The sequence below is a fragment of the Hevea brasiliensis genome, chromosome 10, assembly GCF_030052815.1.
Source record: "Hevea brasiliensis isolate MT/VB/25A 57/8 chromosome 10, ASM3005281v1, whole genome shotgun sequence".
Lineage (NCBI taxonomy): Eukaryota > Viridiplantae > Streptophyta > Magnoliopsida > Malpighiales > Euphorbiaceae > Hevea > Hevea brasiliensis.
In genome coordinates, this window is record NC_079502.1 from 89,087,519 (window position 1) to 89,107,429 (window position 19,911).

Here is a 19,911-nt window from a genome sequence, read left to right on the forward strand (position 1 = left end):
CATCTTTCTCTTTTTCTCCCATAATTTTCCCACTCCTTAGGATCACTGCCTTGCAATGTTCTCTAGGATTCTCTGGTTGACTTGGAAGTTTTCCTTGTGCTTTGCTGGAAGAGCTTGCTTGTTGAGCTATTTGGTTTTCCAACATCCTGTTATGAGTGGCAAGCTGATCTATCCTTGAAGTTAATTGTTGAATCATTTCTCCTCGTTTTGTTGAGCAGTTAAGAAATTCTCCATCATAGACTTCAAAATTGAATCTTGGTCTGAAGACTGAACTGGTGGTTATGGAATAGGTGCATTTTGATTCCTTTGTGGTGGAAATCCAGGTGGTACTCTATTTTGCTGAAAATTTCACGTTGTTGCTGGAAATTAGGAGGTTGTTGATAATTCTATTGTTGCCCTTGTCGACCTCCCCAAGAAAAGTTAGGGTGGTTCCTCCATGCTGGATTATATGTAGCAAAAAAAGGATTACCAACTGGTTTCTGATTATAATTCCCAACAAAATCAACTTGCTCATTTCTAAACTCTTGCCCATAGGAAGGAAAATCATTGATACAATGCATATTTCCCACACCAACATCTTCTGTATAACTAGATCCTCCAATTGATGAGTCAACCTTCATGCTTAACTTATCCATTTTTCTCGACAAAGCATCAAATTTGGCATTGAACATACTCATGGCATCTAATTCATATACACCAGCTGGTGGCTTCTTCATTTCATTTCTTTCACAACTCCATTGATAATTGTTGTAAGCAATTTTATCCAATGCTGAATAAGCTCTATCTTCTAACTTTTTCATAAGATCACCTCCTGAAGATGCATCAATTATACTTCTAATTGCTGGAGAAACACCATTGTAGAAATGTTGAACCAACATCCATCTAAGGATTCCATGATGTGGACATCTCCTTTGAAGATCCTTATATCTCTCCCAAGCTTCATAGAGACTTTCATCATCCCTTGGTCTGAAAGAAATTAATTCATTTCTCAATTTTGCAGTCTTGCTAGGAGGAAAGTATTGAGCCAAGAAAGCTTGTGACAACTCATCCCAAGTAGTTATTGAGCCCGGAGGTAATGAATGCAACCACTCCCTAGCACGATCCTTCAAAGAAAAAGGAAATAATCTCAGTCGGATGGCATCATCTGACACTCCATTTATCTTCAGCATGTCACTAATTTCAAGAAAATGTGCAAGGTGCACATGTGGACTCTCAGTAGGACCTCCCCCAAACTGTGATTATTGAACCATTTGACAATGTGAGGGCTTCAACTCAAAGTTGTTTACTTCCACTCTAGGCCTTGTAATACTCGGTCTAAAATCTCCAAAATTAGGAAAAGCATGATCCTTAATTGATCGGTTGTTATTTGCCATAGCTTCTATCACTTGTTGTTCCTGATGTTGCTTTTACTGTCTTTGAATTCTGAGTTCAGCTTTTCTTCTTTTAGATTCTGCTCTTAAAGCTTTAGCTGTCTTTTCAATCTCAAGATCAAAAATTAAATCAATTTCTGCACTTTTTGTTCTTCTCATATAAAAGATATGTACCTGAAAAACCAAAATAAGAAAATCTCAAAGTAAAATGATAAAGAAAAGAAATTAAAAAAAGAAATAAAATGCCCAAATTAACCAAATAATCAATCGTCTAATATCAAACAAAACAAATCCACGGCAACGGCGCCAAAAACTTGTTTGCGAACTCCGCAAGTATACGGGTCGTTCAAGTAGTAAAGAAAAGATATCGTCCCACAGAGATTTGTTGTTTGAGTACCAAACTATAAAAGTTATGATTATTTAGGCTGTCGATAATTTGTGTCAAAAATAGAGTAAGAGATGCAGCAAATTAAATTGGAAAAATAAAGAAATTATGATGAATAAAGTAATTAAAATTCTAAGCACTATACTAATTTACTAAAATTTCAACAAGTAACAAAAGATTTAATTAATTAATAGTAAAAATTGATTCCAGAGTTGAGGTTCATGAGGTAAATTTCATTAGGATTTGGATAGGCAAAGCCAAGATTAAGGGAAATACAAGTTTGAAGGAAGTTGATTCTGATTTCCTTTAATTTCTCTTTCAAGCAAACTAAGGAGTGTTTTAAAGGAAACTAAACCCCATTCTCAGGCGATGTTTAATTACCCAAAACCCTTTAAGATTTTAATCAACTTGAAATTCCTCTTAACCCACTAATTTATTTCTAACACTAGGTGATTAAGTTCATTATCTTGATTATCTATCATAGATTTTCACCTCTCGGTCCTTCAATCTAAGATTAAGAACAAAACCCAAAGGGTACCAATAATGGGTATGTAAATAAGCACACAAGATAAGAATCAAAGCTTATATATTCTAAAAATCTGTTAAAGCCACCCAAATCCACAAATAAAACTTAAATTATTACACCAAACTCTGTAATCTTAAGTATCTACTCACTCATGCTTGTATTTATAAGTAGAAAATATAAAATAGAGCAAGAAAACATGAAAATAAGACTAAAAATAAAAGAACCCAAAAGAAGAGAATCTAAATCTCTGAAAATGGAGGCTAGAAAACGTCACTCTGCAGGTGTTCTTCCTCCAAAAATGGCGTGATTCCCTCTTTCCTTTCTCTTTTGATTTTTCTCTCTCTTTCTCCTTATGGTAAAAATGAGAATATGATGCTTATATATCCCCTCAAGGTTTGCCCTAAAAATAGTCTCTAAAGGGATAAAGACAAAAGGTGTAAAAGGTGTGAAAAGAAAAAAATTTTCCATGTCAAGAATCACAAATACCATCCCACATGCCTCATGTTGATTTAAGCTGTTTTCCACACGCCTTATGTTGATTCGGAGGAGAAACCTTTAGATTCTGCACAACCAGCTACACGGGGCATGTGGTAGTCCCTAAAAGTCTCAGCGTGTTTTCTCTAAAATCTCTGTTTACACGACCCGCCACATGGGGCATGTGGAGGGCCATGAAACTTTCGGCGTGTTTTATTCCAAAGTCTCTGTTTACATGACCCAGTGTGAATTTACATGCCTCATGTTGATTTCTGCTGGGTAACTCTTATCTTCACATGACCTTCAGCATGAGCCATGTGGAGGTCCTTGAAAGTCTCAGCTGGTCTTCTCCTTTAAGCAAATTTTCTTCACTTTTCACTCTACTTTAAGCTTCCGGATCACTTTGAATTTCTTCTATATGGACCTTTTTGCCTTTAAACCTTATTAAAACCTATCAAAAACATTAAAATTCTGAAAATCAAATATAATGAAACTAAAATTAACAAATTAACTAAAATAAGCATTAAAAGCATAAAATTACTAAACTAAAAAGGCAAAATGAATGCAAATCTACCCTAAAATACTTATATAAAATGAGTTTATCACCCACCTAAGGCGATAGTTCGCCATTATCAAGTTCAAGATGATAGTCCGCACTTTAAAAATTGTAAGGCGATGACCAAAACTTTATTGTCTAAGTACAACGAATCTAAAGATTAGTATGGGGGGGACTAAGGATATAGCTCCCACAAATATATATATATATATATATATATATATATATATATATATATATATATATATATATATATATATATATTTAATTGTTTAGCCATGAGAATCATTAAGTCGGTTCAATTACTGTAAGACCCACTTAATAAAAGGAAAGAATTTTGATTAAAGATAACCAATCTTGGTAGGATTGCCAAATATAGTAAGGCCTATAATTATGCACTATCAATAGAAATATAATCCTATAATTATGCTAGTTAATAATATCCATATAATTACATAATTGACTTACCATAACTAACTATTGTCTATATCCTATATAAAGATATCAGATAATCTATGGAGATAAGTTCTTCTCCCTAATCAATCTGATACATTATTCCCTGATATTAGCTTTACTTTGAGCGTTAGAGGGTCCTCACCAAGACCATACCCGGTAGACCTCTGACCCATATATTTTCTATTTTGTAGGTCTATAACTGCAAGAAATTTCTATGGATCGCAACAAGTAGTAAACCTTTTTCTTATAAAAAAAATGATAAGCAATTTGACGTGTATTTCCTAGTGCTTGAAAGCCTCCAAGGGAAACTCAGAAGGAATATAAGGAACAAAATTGAGTTGAACACTAAGGATGCTACCTCGCTTTTGCAAGAGTATTTGTATCTAGTTAGTATTTAATTGAGGCATATTTAAACTAAATTTATTGTAAATATGAAAATTAAACTAGATATGTAACACCCCTAATTTTTAAATTTATTATTTTTGGGCAAATATTGATGTTTTAATTTTATTTAAATTTTAGGAAATTTTTTGGAATTTTTTGGATTTTAGAAATCGGGTTCGATTTTCAGAAAATAAAAACTTTGATGATTTTTAAAAATTAATTTAAAGACCACATGGCAAAACTAAAAATATATTTGGAGTCTATGAATTTTTCTGAGTTTTCTGGGATTTTTTCAGAATTTTTGGACCTCGTTTTTGGTCCCAAGGCAGAGTAAAAATTCAAAATTTTATATTCCGAATCGAACCGACCGAATCGAACCGAACCGGATCGGACCGGTCGAATCGGACCGGCCCTTTCTTCTTCTTCTCTTTTTCTCCCGCGCGCGTTTCCTCCTTCCTCTCTTTCTCTCCCTTTTTCTCTCTCCTCCCTCCTCCCCTTGCCGTGCCGCCGCCTCCCCTGCCACCCTAGCCCGGCGGCGCCCGTCCCCAACCGCCCCAGCTCGCCGGCCGCCGCCTGAAAAGCCAAAAAAAGGCTCCCGAAGCGATGCGACACGCAAGCGCGCCGCTTCATCTTCCCGGCCGAAATTAGGCCGATCCGGCCACCAATCAGATCGGGTCTTGTGTCTAAACCCATCTACACCTCGAGAGCTTTCCATAGACACCAAGAACACGAAAATCCATCGAGCGGTTTGTCTAATTTTTTATCGGGAAGTTTTAGCCCATTTTGACTTTTGGGCTAGATTTCTCACAAACCGTAAACCCCACGAGAAAACCGAGAGTACCAGAGCGCTCCACTCGTCGAGAGCTTCGCGGGGATATAAATTTCAAAATTTTATGACACCGTTTTTTGGTGGGTCCCACGGAACTTCGCAGTGTTTTCCGAGCATTAAATGAGCTTAGAAAAATCCATAAAATTTACGTACTAATCCCCGTGTTGTGGGCTTCGTGTAGGTATCTTCAATTCATGAAAATTCGATAGTTGTCCGAATCTGTGAATTTTCGGCCAGACAGACCGGCTACCGGAAAAATTCTCCGAATTGGATCGAGGTTTTGGCTACCCCACCATTGTCAGACGTCTCAAGCGTGTCCCAGAAGTTGGAATCGGCATAGGTAAACCCAAACTTTACTTTTTCGTAATTTTCTAGTGCTTAAATGGGATTAAAAAGCCATAAAATATTCGTGGTAGCTCAGAAAATTATGATTCTTTTTGCATTAGCTTAATAATATTGCTAAGGACTGCGGGACAAAGTTTTAGAAATTTTAGAGCTTGTTTGGGTAGTTTTTGCAAAAAGAGTCAATTATAAGGACTAAATTGAAATTTTACATATTGTAATGGATGACTGATTGGATGGGCCTAGGAGGGGCTGTGTGATGTGATTGAGTTGTGAGTGTATCATTGGTGAATATAGAAGTGCGTTTTGAGCCCTTTTGCAGGTTGGGTAGGTCTTAGGTATAGGGGAGACTCTGCCGGATTTTCGGCATGACTTAGGACGTATTTGGTCTTTTTCTTGGTTTGTATTGAGTCAATTGTATTAAATAATTGTAATGAAATTATCAGGTGAGCCGGGACAGCCTTCTTCCTCCGCCCAGCCGCCTCAGTGACCACCGTCAAGTCTGTGAGTAAAATATTAATTTTAATTGTAATTTCGATATTATTATATGTTCAAGCATGCCCATGCATCACTTATATGCATATATCTATGTAGATAAACTCTAGGCATGATTTATGTTGCATTCATAACTGTGAAAGTGCCATGTATGTTGTTGTGGTAATTTGGAGCAGTGTGCGTGTGTTAGCGTGCGTGTGATGTGGTGTGGACTATGGATAGGACGGGTAGACACGGCTTGAGATCTTCGCTGGGACTCGGTCCTTTGGGGTAGGCACGGCTTGAGTTCTTCGCTGGGACCCCGATTTGGTTATTAAGTGGAAGTCCGAGCTGAGTTCTTCGCTAGCACAGGTTGGATTTAAGAGAGCTGTATAGGGGATCAGCTCCCATATATTATGATTGATATTACTGGGTGTGTGAGTGCTCCAAATTACCTTTTTGCTGTTATGATGTGAAATTACTGCTGATGTTGCATTTCACTCTACAGGGTGCATTAGTTTTAGATAGTTATAGAGATTATGGTTAAAATTGATATTTTACTCTCTGAGTCGAACGCTCACTCCTGTTTAATATTTTTCCAGGCAACAAGAGGATATTTTTGAGGTTAACCTGCTTTTCTCCCTCGCAGGTCGTCTATTCATGTTTGTGTAATTCTATTAACTTCTAGAATTTTCGCATGTGTTAGAAGTATTTATCTGATTTGGGTCTGTAATATAAAGTGCTAATTTGGGCCTGTAAACTTATTATTTTATGCATGTTGATGGACTGGATGAGGGAGCTGAGCTCCCATTTATTTTATGTTGTTATGAGTATGTGGAGGGTGAGCTGAGCTCCCCAATTGATTATATAATGTGTTTACAGGTCGGGTGAGTCAAAAACTCCCCGTTGAAAGGTCCATTTTATGGCCGGACTCTGTCCGGTTGATTTCTTGAAATTGGGCCCAAATGGGCCTTAGAGTTAGGTTAAGGAATAGTTAGGCTTACTACGGGCCTCGAGGGCTTTAGGCTGGCCCAGGTCCTAGTACCGGTCCGGCCTATAGGTTGGGTCGTGACAAATGTGGTATTAGAGCCTAGGCTCCAGATTCATAGGGAATAATTGTCCAAAGTGTTGGGAAGAGTCTACTAGGAGTCACATGCGAAAAAATAGGGTCCACATTCGTCTTTCTTTGTCATCCTTGCTTCTAGTTTCTGCTTCATATAATTATGTATAAATATGAGTCTCAGAGAGCCTGTAACATCTTTGTTTTGAATTTTGTGGGCTAATGCTGCTGAATTTCAGGAAAATGCGTAGAAGCAGGAGAGCTGCCACTGCACCAGAACTAGATGTGCTTGACGAGGTGTCAACACAGGATGAGGCGCCTACCCCGAGGAGGCGGGGTAGGAGGCCTAGAGCTGCTCAAGTAGAAGAGCAGCTGCCACCAGTTCAGGATCAGTCTTTTATGGCACAGGGTCCCATGGACCCCATGGTAGCTACTCTAGCTGGGTTGTAGAGAACCATCGATATGATGGCGCAGTATATGGTCCACCCTCCCCAACAGTAACAGTCCACCGCACCAAGAGGGGAACCTTACAAACAGATAATCAATTTCAAGAAGTTGGTGCCTGGTACTTATGATGTGTCAGACGATGCATATCGATTTTTGGATTCCTACAGACAGGCAAGAACAGAATTGTAGTTGACTGATAGAAGACTTATTGAGAGTGTGCAGCATGTCATGGGGCCTATGCCTAGACAATGGATGAATGACTACATATTACCTCGGATGGAGGGTTTGTCGTGGACTCAGTTTGTGGAACTGTTCATTAACCGGTTTGTACCAGAAAGTTTCAGAGATCAAAAGTAGTGGGCCTTTGAGGCCTTAAGACAGAATGGCAGGTCTGTAGATGAATATGCTACAGAATTTCTGGAACTGAGCAGATATGCCCCTATAGCAGTAGCTACAGAAACTATGAAGGTTCCTAAAGGGGCTTGACAGGAGGTATGCAAACCTGGCCATGATGTCTTATCAGTCTTTTGATGTGGTAGTTGATCGAGCCAGACAGATTGAGATTAGCTATGCTGTGGATGACAGCGGAAGGGCAAAGAAAAATAAAGCAGAGGGTTCTTCAGGTGTTCCCCACATGGGTACTACGAATAGTGGTGGCCAAACTAATTATGGAGGAAGAAGCAAAAATAAGAGGAGTGGTTTTAGACACAAATCCCGAGGGTTCAGACCAGGGTACGGATCCAACAGTGGTCACAGTTTGGGGTACAGCAGTTTTGGGTCTGGTTCAGGATCCTCCTTGGCACTTTGTGCACAGTGTGGAAGAGGACATTCAGGACCTTGTGTGATGGGTTCAGGAGTATGTTTCAGGTGTGGCCAACCAGGTCACTTTGCTAGGGAATGCCCCGTGTTCAGCGAGCCACAGATGGGGTCACAAGGTTCTGTTGCAAATGTTCCTCGTCAGTTGTATCCTAGTGCTTCCAGCATGGCAGCGATCGATTCGATGGCCAACAGGGCCGAGGACAAGGGGGACGTGGATTTGGAGGCAGATCAGGAGGTAGAAGTCAGTATCAGGGTTCTACCACTCAGGGTAGGGGTCAAGCTCGGGTTTTCACCCTGACCCATTAGGATGTTCAGGCTTCAAATGCAGTTGTGGCAGGTATTCTTCTGGTCTGTTCCTATGAGGCTCGTGTTTTAATAGATCCGGGTGCTACGCACTCATTTGTCTCCCCTGTGTTTGCCATGAGATTGGATAGAAGCCCTACAATTTTAGAATGCACTTTGTCTGTAGCTACCCCACTTAGCGACAACATAGATGTAGATATGGTTTTTCTGAGCAGTCCAGTAGTAGTGGATGGAAAGATCCTCCCAACAGACTTGGTTCCTCTACCAGTAATGGATTTTGATGTAATTTTGGGGATGGATTGGTTGGCAACTCATTATGCCTCTTTAGACTGCAGGAACAAAAGAGTGTATTTCCACATACCTGGTATGGAAGAGTTTAGCTTTGATGGTGACAGGAGCGTGGCTCCATATAACTTGGTGTCAGCAATTACTGCTAGAAAAATGTTGAGGCGTGGATGTCAAGGGTATTTGGCATTGGTGAGAGATACCTCTGTAGAAGGTGTCAACATGGAAATGTTCCTGTTGTCAGAGAATTCATGGATGTCTTCCCTGAGGAGCTTCCAGGATTGCCACCAGGAAGGGAAATAGAGTTTTGCATTGATGTTATGCTGGGTACGAACCCCATATCAATGCCGCCTTACAGGATGGCACCGGCAGAATTGAAAGAGTTAAAGGAGCAACTACAGGAGCTTTTGGACAAGGGTTTTATACGTCCGAGCACTTCACCCTGGGGTGCTCCTGTTCTATTTGTAAGAAAGAAAGATGGGTCATTGAGGTTGTATATTGACTATAGACAGCTGGACAAGGTGACTGTGAAGAATAAATACCCACTTCCTCGGATCGACGATCTGTTTGATCAGCTCCAAGGGGCTAGATTCTTTTCCAAGATAGACCTGCGATCAGGCTACCATCAGTTGAGAATCAGAAATGAGGATGTGTCCAAAACAACATTCAGGACGAGATATGGTCATTATGAGTTCTTGGTGATGTCTTTTGGACTCACTAATGCACCAGCAGCCTTTATGGACTTGATGAATAGGGTGTTCAAGCTGTTTTTGGACCGTTTTGTCATCGTATTCATAGATGACATTTTGGTATACTCTCGAACCGAGGAAGAACACGTGTGGCACTTGAGAATAGTGTTGCAGACTTTGAGGGAGCACCAGCTATATGCCAAATTTTCGAAATGTTAATTTTGGCTACAAAGCATCTCATTCTTGGGACACGTGGTTTCTAGTGAAGGTATTCAAGTGGATCCCAAGAAAATTGAAGCTGTAACTGATTGGCTTAGGCCTACAATAGTCACTGAGGTGCAAAGTTTTCTGGGTCTAGCTGGCTACTATAGGCATTTTGTGCAGGATTTTTCCAGGATAACGGCTCCCCTAACTAAGTTAACTCGGAAGAGTGTTTCATTCATTTGGACAGATGACTGTGAGAAGAGTTTCCAGACACTTAAGGAGTGTCTAACCACCGCCCCTGTGTTGACACTACCGATGAGTGGTGAAGGATATACCGTGTATTGTGACGCCTCCAGAGTTGGCTTAGGGTGTGTTTTGATGCAGAATGGAAAGGTTGTGGCTTATGCTTCAAGACAGCTGAAGAGGCATGAGCAAAACTACCCCACCCATGATTTGGAAATGGCGGCTGTAGTCTTTGCACTAAAAATCTAGAGACACTACCTGTATGGTGAAGTGTACGAGATATACACCGACCACAAGAGTTTGAAGTACATCTTCCAACAGAGGAATTTAAACTTGAGATAGAGGAGATGGATGGAGCTTCTGAAAGACTATGATTGCACCATCCAGTACCACCCTGGGAAGGCCAATGTTGTAGCAGATGCTTTGAGCAGAAAATCTTCTGGCAGTTTGGCGCACATTTCAGTAGAGAAGAGACCATTGATTCAGGAAGTACATGAGTTGATGGATCAAGGTTTAATCCTAGATCTGTCAGATGAGGGGGTATTGTTAGCTCATTTTTCAGTGAGGCCAGACTTGAGAGACAGAGTTAGAGTTTCCCAGCACAGAGACCAACAATTGATGAATATCATAGAAAGAGCACAGCAGGGTGAAGGTGGTGAGTTTGGATTTGCCAATGATGGCGCCCTATTGCAAGGTTCTAGGATATGTGTGCCCGATGTGGACAATCTCAGAAATGAAATCATGCGAGAAGCACACTATACACTGTACAATGTCCACCCAGGCTCCACCAAGATGTACCATGATGTGAAGGATAGTTATTGGTGGAATGGCATGAAGAGAGACATAGCAGACTTCGTGTCCAAGTGCTTGACTTGTCAGAAGGTGAAGTTTGAACACCAGAGACCGTCAGGGAAGCTGCAAGAGCTCCCTATCCCAAAATGGAAGTGGGAAATGATTACTATGGATTTTGTGACTGGGTTGCCTCATACCACGCGAGGATATGATTCGATATGGGTAATTGTAGACTGCCTAACAAAATCAGCTCACTTCTTGCCTGTGAAGATCACATATTCTGTTGCACAGTATGCCCGACTCTATATTCGAGAAATAATCAGATTGCATGGAGTTCCTGCTTCCATAATATCTGACAGAGGGCCCCAGTTCACTTTTTGATTTTGGAGGAAGTTGCAAGAGGCACTTGGCACACAGTTGAACTTTAGTACTGCTTTCCACCCTCAAACAGACGGACAGTCCAAAAGGACAATCCAAACACTGAAAGACATGCTTCGAATGAGTGTTTTGGATTTTGGAGGTCAATGGGATGATCAGCTAGCTTTGGTGGAGTTTGCCTACAACAACAGTTACCATTCCAGCATAGAGATGGCACCCTATGAGGCACTATATGGAAGAAAGTATAGGTCTCCTCTGTGTTGGACAGAAATGGGAGAAGCGAAGGTGCATGATGTAGACCTAGTGTAGTACACTTCAGAGATAGTTCCTTTAATCAGGGAACGATTGAAAACAACTTTCGAGGCGTATGTAACACCCTCCCAGAATCACCCGCACATCCTACTATTCCGGTGATCGGTCGGTCGGGATACCTAAAACGTCCTGAAAAATATTTAAAATAAAGTCAGGAACCATAATTAACTCAAATATTAATAAGAAACACTTAGTAAAAATTTTAGAAATAAAATACAACCAAGCAAAAGCAGTAGGTGCCCAAGCGATGGGTAACTGGAGGAAGTTGCGGTTCTATAACGAGGAGCCCTAGACCCGGGTGAAAAATTATAAAATAATTTTTGGGACTCCAGAGAAGGGTAATTGAGGTTCCCATGGCATTAGAATGCCAAGAAAATACCTAGAAAAATTTTTCAATCGGTACAAACGATTTTGACCCGTTGAGCCAAACGCAGGGCATTTTAGTCATTTCGCCTTCAGAGGTGATTTTTGGCCGATTTGTCCAGTTGAGTAAATAATTAATATGACATAAAATATGAAGAAACATTACTAGAAATCAAATTAAAAATGAGTAGTGGAGGAAAGGAAAGAAAATGAGGAAAAAAGATTAATTATGGCATCATGGTGATGTCATTAAGGAAATTTGGACCAATCACAATTTAGCCATCCTTTGACTAAGTAAATAAAAGACTAAATGAAGACTAAATCCACCAAAATTTGCAGCAGCCACCCCTTTCCTCAAGCAGCCGAAATCCCTTCCCTCCTTCCTCCATTGATGTGCCATCAAAAGCTTAATTTCTCCTTTGTTTCCACCATAAAATCATAACCTAGCTTCACTAAAATTTGCCCTAGCACCTTGCTAAAGCCTTTGGCAGCCAACAAGAGGGAAGAAAGTGAAGTTTAGGGCTTTGGAAATTCTGCCCAATCAAGGTTAGTGCATATATACACTTAAAACTTTTAATTTCTATGTTAAGGACTTGAAACCAACAAGTATTTGTGAATGAAATGAATCAAACTCATGTGTATGTCCAATATAGAATTCGGCAGCCCTATTGAAGGTATAGGAATAAGTGTTTTGTTGGTCTTGAAGTGGACTAAAAATGATGTTGAGGATATATATATATATATATATATATATATATATATATATATATAGGTGATGAATTGGTATGCTAACTAAGGCACCTTGTAGAAATTATATTGTGAAGCTAGGGTTTTGGGAAGTAAAAATTAGCTTGGCTTATGAAATTGTTAAAGTACATCCTAATGGTCAATTAGTGACCATTTGAAGGAATTTGACCTTAATTGGGACTGGAATGAAGCATGGCAAAGGGAAGGTGTGTGCTGCCTAGAGGGTGCAGAATGGTGACTGAAAATTCAGTCCAATTACACAGCCATAACTTTGGCTGTGTTAGTCCAATTGGTGTTTGGCCAATTGGACATGAAACTAGGTTTATAATGGCACATTTTTGCTGAAGAAACCATGCCCAAAGGACCAAAGCAAGAGGACCAAAACTTGGCCCCAATCCGGAACCCTGAAACTGATTCTGCAGAATTGGCCAAATGAATAGTAACTGTTCATTTGGCCATAACTCACTGTAGAATTGGTCAATTGACCTGAAATTTTTACAGCAACAAGTTAAGACATAGACAAACAACTTTCATGAAGGAACCTACCCCAAATTATGGCCAGAACCCATCCAACCAAGTGACTCTAGTTACTGTTCATGCACTGTAGATATGGTAATTTTCTGCAGAATGCACATTCGGCCAGCTTGGGTCTTTGGACCATATCTAGAGTTACAAAACTCCAAATGGAGTAATTCAAAAAAGGAAATTCAACTAGACAAAATAAGGAACAACTTTCATGTTTTACATTTCTTCAAATTCCTACAGTAACAGTGTCCAATGGAACAGTGAAGTTGACTCACCAAAACTAAAAATTCTGCTTGTGTTGAGTTACACTTTGGAATGGTATTAACACTTAATGCCAACAAGTTTTAAACACCAAATGTGGTATGTTGGGAGAGCCAAAGTCAATGTACACATTTTTATTCTAAAAGTCAACATTTTTGTTGACCAATGATGACTAGTGACACCAAAAATTTGAAATTCACAAATTGAAGAATTTAAAAGTTTCAAATGCCCTAGTATACCTAACAAGATTGGTTTGGATAGTTTGGCATGCCAATAGGGTTCAGTTAGCAGTACTGCACATGGTAAAAATGCCATTCTGTGATTTCATGGCTTTTAGCCATTCTGACTTTGCATTGAGACTTGGCCTTGTGCCTGAGATTATTTACAGCTTGGTAGTCGCTCATGCACACCGGTGATGCATATGCGACCGAGGGTGAGACGGCCCGAGGGACTAGATACCCAGTGCCAGTTTACCCGTTATCCAGTCCAGTCGTCTAGTGTGGGTGACTTGGGCAACCAAATGAATGAAAATGAGCAATGCAGAAGAAATAAATGAATGGGTATACAAATACATGACAAATAAAACATGTACATGCAATACATATTTATATCTGTTATTTCTTGTTATTTTATTATTGCACCACTAAGCATTATTGCTTAGCGCGTTGCTTTTGCCACGCGTAAGTACTGGAGATCCTGATCGTGAGCCCGTGAGACCACGTGACCGGTGAGTCCATCCTGCGATTCTGCAGTGTCCGTGTCACCTCACTACCTGCAGTGCATTGGTAGGGCACTAGGTGTCATTTTGTCATTTTGATATTTTGTAGCAGATTTTTACTTTTTCATATGTATTTGAACTCATGTAATATATTTTGATGTCCATGTAATTAATGAAAGTTATGACTATGAATGCAAAATTTGAGCATGTATTTATCGCTTGTATATGAGAAATGAATGTTTGTGAAATGAAAAGATTATTGAGAATTTGCTATTGAGAAATATTGTTGAGATTTTGGATATTGGAGTTTGAGATGATGGAATAAAAATATTGGAAGTGTTTTTAACAGGTTCCGAAGAACGGTTTTCTCCATTTTTAGCCAGATTCACTGGATTTTCTTTAAAACTTTCTAACCTTAAATGAATGATACTTTTGATAAATGGTTTAAATAAATTGTATTTCATAAATTATATGCAAAAGCATGATATAAATTAATTGAGGAATATTAGAGTGTGCCAGATAATCGTGTGGCATTACTTACTCGTATACCGTACGGGTAAGGGGTGTCACATTTAGTGGTATCGAGCACGGTTTAGGCGTTCTGGCCTAGATTGAGTCCATACCATGCATTGCATTTGTAAGAGTCGAGGTGACACTAACGCAGATCTGTTTATCTTTCTTATTTTGAATAGGATATGGATCCTTCATCTCAGAGAGCTGTTGAGGAGGAAGTGGAGAGTCATGCTCCACCTGCAGAATGAGACTGGGGCATGAGAGAATCTGCTCCGCCACTCAAGCGAGCCTCGCCACCTCCACAGCCATGTTTCAAAGAAATGGCCAACTTCTTTAGACAAATGGCCGGGTAATGCCAGACCACCACCACCACCACCACCACTCCACGCAGTAAATCACACTGGAAAGGCTAAGGAAGTTTGGAGTGGACTTCTATGGCAAGAGAGAAGATGACTCATGTTGCGGTAGAATTGGTTGAACAGAACAGGCAGAGTACTAAAACAACTTCACTGCACTCCAGAGCAAAACCTGGAAGCTGCCATCTCTTTACTGCAAGACGATGCTTATGAGTGGTGGGACACTATGTCCAGTGAAGTGCAGCGGAAGTCAGAACACAGGACTTCTTCCTCTCTAAATTCAAGAAGAAATATGTGGGTACTGTATACCTGGAAGAGAGAAGAAGAGAGTTTATTAACCTGAGGCAGAGACAGCTGTCAGTGGCCGAATATGAGAAGGAATTTGTCCGATTGAGCCGTTATGGAAGGGAGATAGTCCCTAATGAAGCTGAAAGGTGCAAGAGATTTGAAGAGGGACTAAATGACAACATCAAGATCCAGCTCACTGCCTTGGGAATCACAGAGTTTACCAAGTTAGTGGAAGCTGCAATAAAGGTGGAAAAAGTGAGAATTAGTGAGCAGACCAGAAGGGATAGACAGCAGAAGAGGGGCCCGGGTCAGTCTAGTTCAGCTCCTGCATTTGGGAAGAAGTTCAAGGGTCCTCCTGCACAGAGTTCGGGTCAGCCACAGGGTCAGGGTCAGTCTCAGGGGCCCAGGCCACAGTTCACCCCTAGGAGAGGTCAGTCCACACCATCAGTGGATGCTCTCTCGAGGATGGGGTTCAGGGGACCAACCCCAGCATCTTCTGCGTGTCCACACTGTCAGAAATGGCATAAGGGGGAGTGTTGGAGAGTGACTGGTGCCTGCTTGAGGTGTGGGTCAACAGAGCATCAGTTGAAGAACTGTCCACGCAGAACTACTACAGCTGCTCCAACACAAGCAGACAGACCTGCTCCTGCACCACCAAGGGGTAGAAGGTCTGGTAAATCCGAAGCTGTGGGACCATCTCAGAGGCTGCATCCGAGCCGCCAGAGAGGCGGATAATGCACCACCCGCCGTAAATTATGCCTTGAGAGCTCAGGAGGAGCAAGATGCCCCGGACGTCATCGAGTGCGTTCTCCTCTACACTACACTGCAGCATGCATTGGTGGATCCAGGATCCACTCATTCATATATCTGCATCAATCTACCCGTAGAAAGGGGGATACTGGTAGGGGAGAGTGACCAAGACATTCTGGTCACTAATCCATTAGGCCACAGTGTAGTGGTGAACAAGGTATACAAGGGTTGCCCGTTGTAGAAAGAGATGATTCTCATTGATTTCAATTAATCTGTACATGGGTATTTATATACAATTGATTCCTATAATTGTGTTATACTAATTAGGAAGAAATCCTAAATAAGAAATCCTAAATAGGAATACAGAATACAAAATATACACAGAAATAATATAATGATTGACTTTCCATAACACTCCCCCTCAAGTTGGAGCATAGATGTTAATCATGCCCAACTTATTACAAATGTAGTCAATCCTAGCTCCATTCAGAGCTTTTGTGAAAATATCTCCTAATCGCTCTCCGCTTTGATATGTCTGTTGAGATGATCTTTGTTGAATCTTTTCACGAACAAAGTGACAATCCATCTCAATATGTTTGGTCCGCTCATGAAATACCTGGATTAGAAGCAATATGGAGAGCGACTTGATTATCACACCACAATTTCGCAGTCGGGGTCTTAAAACTGTCTCATCTAGTAATTGAAATATCCACATTACCTCACATACGATTGTGCCATGGCTTTGTATTCGGATTCAAAGACTAGATCGAGAAACTACACTCGCTTCTTGCTTTTCCAAGACACCAAATTTCCTCCAACAAAAACGCAATATCCAAAGAGTTGACCTCCTATCAACCTTAGATCCAGCTTGGCATCCAAAAACATTCAACATTCAAATACCCATGATTACCATATAACAAATCTCTTCCCGAGCTCCTTCAGATAGCACAAGATTTGTCCCAAGGCTTCCCAATGAGCAACAGGTTGGGAAGACATAAACCGACTTACTACACTAACGGCATAAGCAATGTCGGGACGAGTGATGAAGGTAGTTCAATTTTCCTACCAATCTCCTGTATCTCTCGGATCTTCAAACAACTCACTATCCCCGCTAATGATTGTAAATTTGGAGTCATTAGTGCACTACAAGGCTTAGCACCTAATTTTCTGTCTCTGTCAATAGATCGATGACATATTTTCTTTGAGACAAGAAAATACCCTTCTTACTTCTCATAACTTCAATACCCAAGAAATACTTTAATAATCCCAAGTCTTTGGTCCAAACGGGTTTGGAGGAAGGTTTTAAGAGATGAAATACTGCAGAGTCACTCCCGGTGATGATAATGTCATCCACATAGACTACCAGAGAATTAGACCAGCCTCGTTGCTTATAAAATACCGAGTGATCACACTTACTCTTTGCATACCAAATTCTGTCGCTTCACCGAATCTCCCAAACCAGGCCCTAGGACTTTGTTTCAAGCCATAAAGAGACTTAAGCCTACAAACTTTACCCAACTCCCCCTGAGCAACAAACCCAGGTGGTTGCTCCATATACACCTCCTCCTGAAGATTACCATGAAGGAAAGCATTCTTGATATCCAATTGGTGCAGGGGCCAATCATATGTAGCTACTAAAGAGATAAACAAGCGAGCAGTAAGTTTAGCTACAGGAGAAAAAGTGTCGAGTAATCAACCCCATATGTCCGAGCATATCCTTTTGCTACAAGGCGTGCTTTTAACCTAGCCACGTAACCATCAGATTTACCTCATCAGAATACCCATTTGCAACCAATAGCTTTCTTACGGTGGGCAAAGGCAGTTCCCATGTACCATTAGCATCTAAAGCCTCCATTTCCTCTTTCATAGCAAGACACCACCAGATGAGACAAAGGCCTCACCAAGATTAGGGATAGGAACAGAGTCTAAAGAAGTAACAAAACACCGAGAACAAGAAGACAATTGATTATAAGAAACAAAAGAAGAGATAGGGTAAGTACATGAACGCGTTTACCTTTACGAAGAGCAATGGGTAAATCTAGATCGTAATCATGATCGATGAGGTACAGGATCTCCCAACGAAGTAGGTGGAGGATCCGAGTCGGTAATCTCAATCTCCGGAATAAACATGAACAACGGAGGTCGAGTAGGTCTAGAGACGGAAGAAACAGTGTGAGAGAGGACTAGACATTGGTTGGACAAGATATATTAAGATATCATCCTCCTTCCCCGACTCTCATACAGATGATTGAGAAAAAAATGGAGTGGACTCAAAAAATGTGACATCTGCAGAAACAAGATAACGATTAAGAGTAGGAGAGAAACAGCGGTACCCTTTTTGAATCCGGGAGTACCCAAGGAAGACACATTTGAGACTTTGGATCCAATTTAGTAACCTGCGGACGAACATCACGTACAAAACAAGTACAACCAAAAATACGGGGTTCAACAGGAAACAAATATTTTGTAGGGAACAAAGCAGTATAAGGAATATCCCCATTAAGGACAGAAGACGGCATACGATTGATCAAAAAACATGCCGTAGAAACTGCATCCGCCCAAAAGTGTTTAGGAACTTTCATCTGAAAAAGAAGAGCACGAGTTACCTCAAGAAGATGCCGATTTTTTCTTTCGGCCATGCCATTTTGGGATGGGGTATCCACACAGGAAGACTGATGAAGAATGCCATTTTGTGTCATGTAAGACTGAAATTGTGCTGAAAAATATTCTTTAGCATTGTCACTTCTTAATATGCGCACAGAAATATTAAATTGAGTTTTGATTTCATTACAAAAGGCACAAAAGATAGAAAACAACTCAGAACGATTCTTCATTAAATATAACCAAGTAACACGAGAGTAATCATCAACAAAAGTAACAAAATAACGAAATCCAGTTTTAGAAGTAACAGAACAAGGACCCCAAACATCAGAATGAACTAACTCAAAAGGGGATGAAGCCCGTTTATTGACTCTAGACACAGAAGGCAAACGATGATGTTTTGCAAACTGACACGACTCACATTCTAGTACTGATAAAGACTGAAACTGAGGACACAACTTCTTCATGGTAGACAAAGAAGGATGACCCAATCTACAATGAGCTTCAAGAGGTGTTACGGTACTGGAGCAAACAAGCGACCGCGGTACATGATTTTCCAGAATGTAGAGACCACCTGACTCACGTCCTCTACCAATAATCTGCTTCGTCGTAAGATCCTGAAACAAACACTGATCAGAAAAAAAGGAAATAGAACAATTTAAGGTACGAGTAAGTTTACTAACAGAAAGTAGATTAAAAGAGAAATTTGGTAGACACAAAACAGATGACAAAGAAATTGACGAAGTCGGATTCGCAGTTCCAGAACCCATGACACAAGAAGTAGAACCATCAGCTAAAGTAACAGTAGAGGAAGTGGGATTAGACTGAAAAGCAGATAGAAGACTAGAATTACCTGTCATGTGATCTGTTGCACCAGAATCAATAACCCATTTGGATGAGGAAGACACAAGGCATGTAGTGGATTTACGACTCAAGATCGCGATGATAGGGGAACCGTAGGCTTTAGAGATGCTCGACATCGGGAAAAGCTGCAAGATCCTCTGCAGATACCAAAACATTTTTCTCAGAGGAAGATATCAGAGAATCCTCTCACGCCATATTTGCCATATGTGATCGCTGATTTTTCCTCTGAAGTTGCGGACAATTATATTTTGTATGGCCAGGCTCATGACAATAATAACAAATGACTCCTCTTTAGTCCTGATTAGATCTAGCCTCTCCATTACGCTGATTACTACATTGCACTGTAATTCCTCCTCTACTTCCTCTTCTATTACCTGTTGTCCATTTGGATTACGCTAATAAGAGCACTCTTGTGGTGTGAAGATTGGGTACTCTGCACGAAGGACCCGTGTGAATGTTTCATGCAAAGAGGAAATCTCGAATCGAAAGAATCGAGATTTAGCGATCTCATACTCAAGGAAGGCCTGCAAGAAAACTCATAACAACCAGTTGCTCCCATTGGGCTCTTTGAACTTTCACATCGTAACTAAAAGGCAA

At 40.5% G+C, this 19,911-nt stretch overlaps 1 non-coding gene across 1 annotated transcript; it reads left to right on the forward strand.

Moving 5' to 3' along the window:
* Nucleotides 1-888: 888 nt before the first annotated feature.
* On the forward strand, nucleotides 889-995 carry LOC131170194 (small nucleolar RNA R71). Its single transcript, XR_009141130.1, has one exon. It is a non-coding gene; the product is annotated as a small nucleolar RNA R71 (small nucleolar RNA).
* The last annotated feature ends 18,916 nt before the right edge of the window (nucleotides 996-19,911 follow it).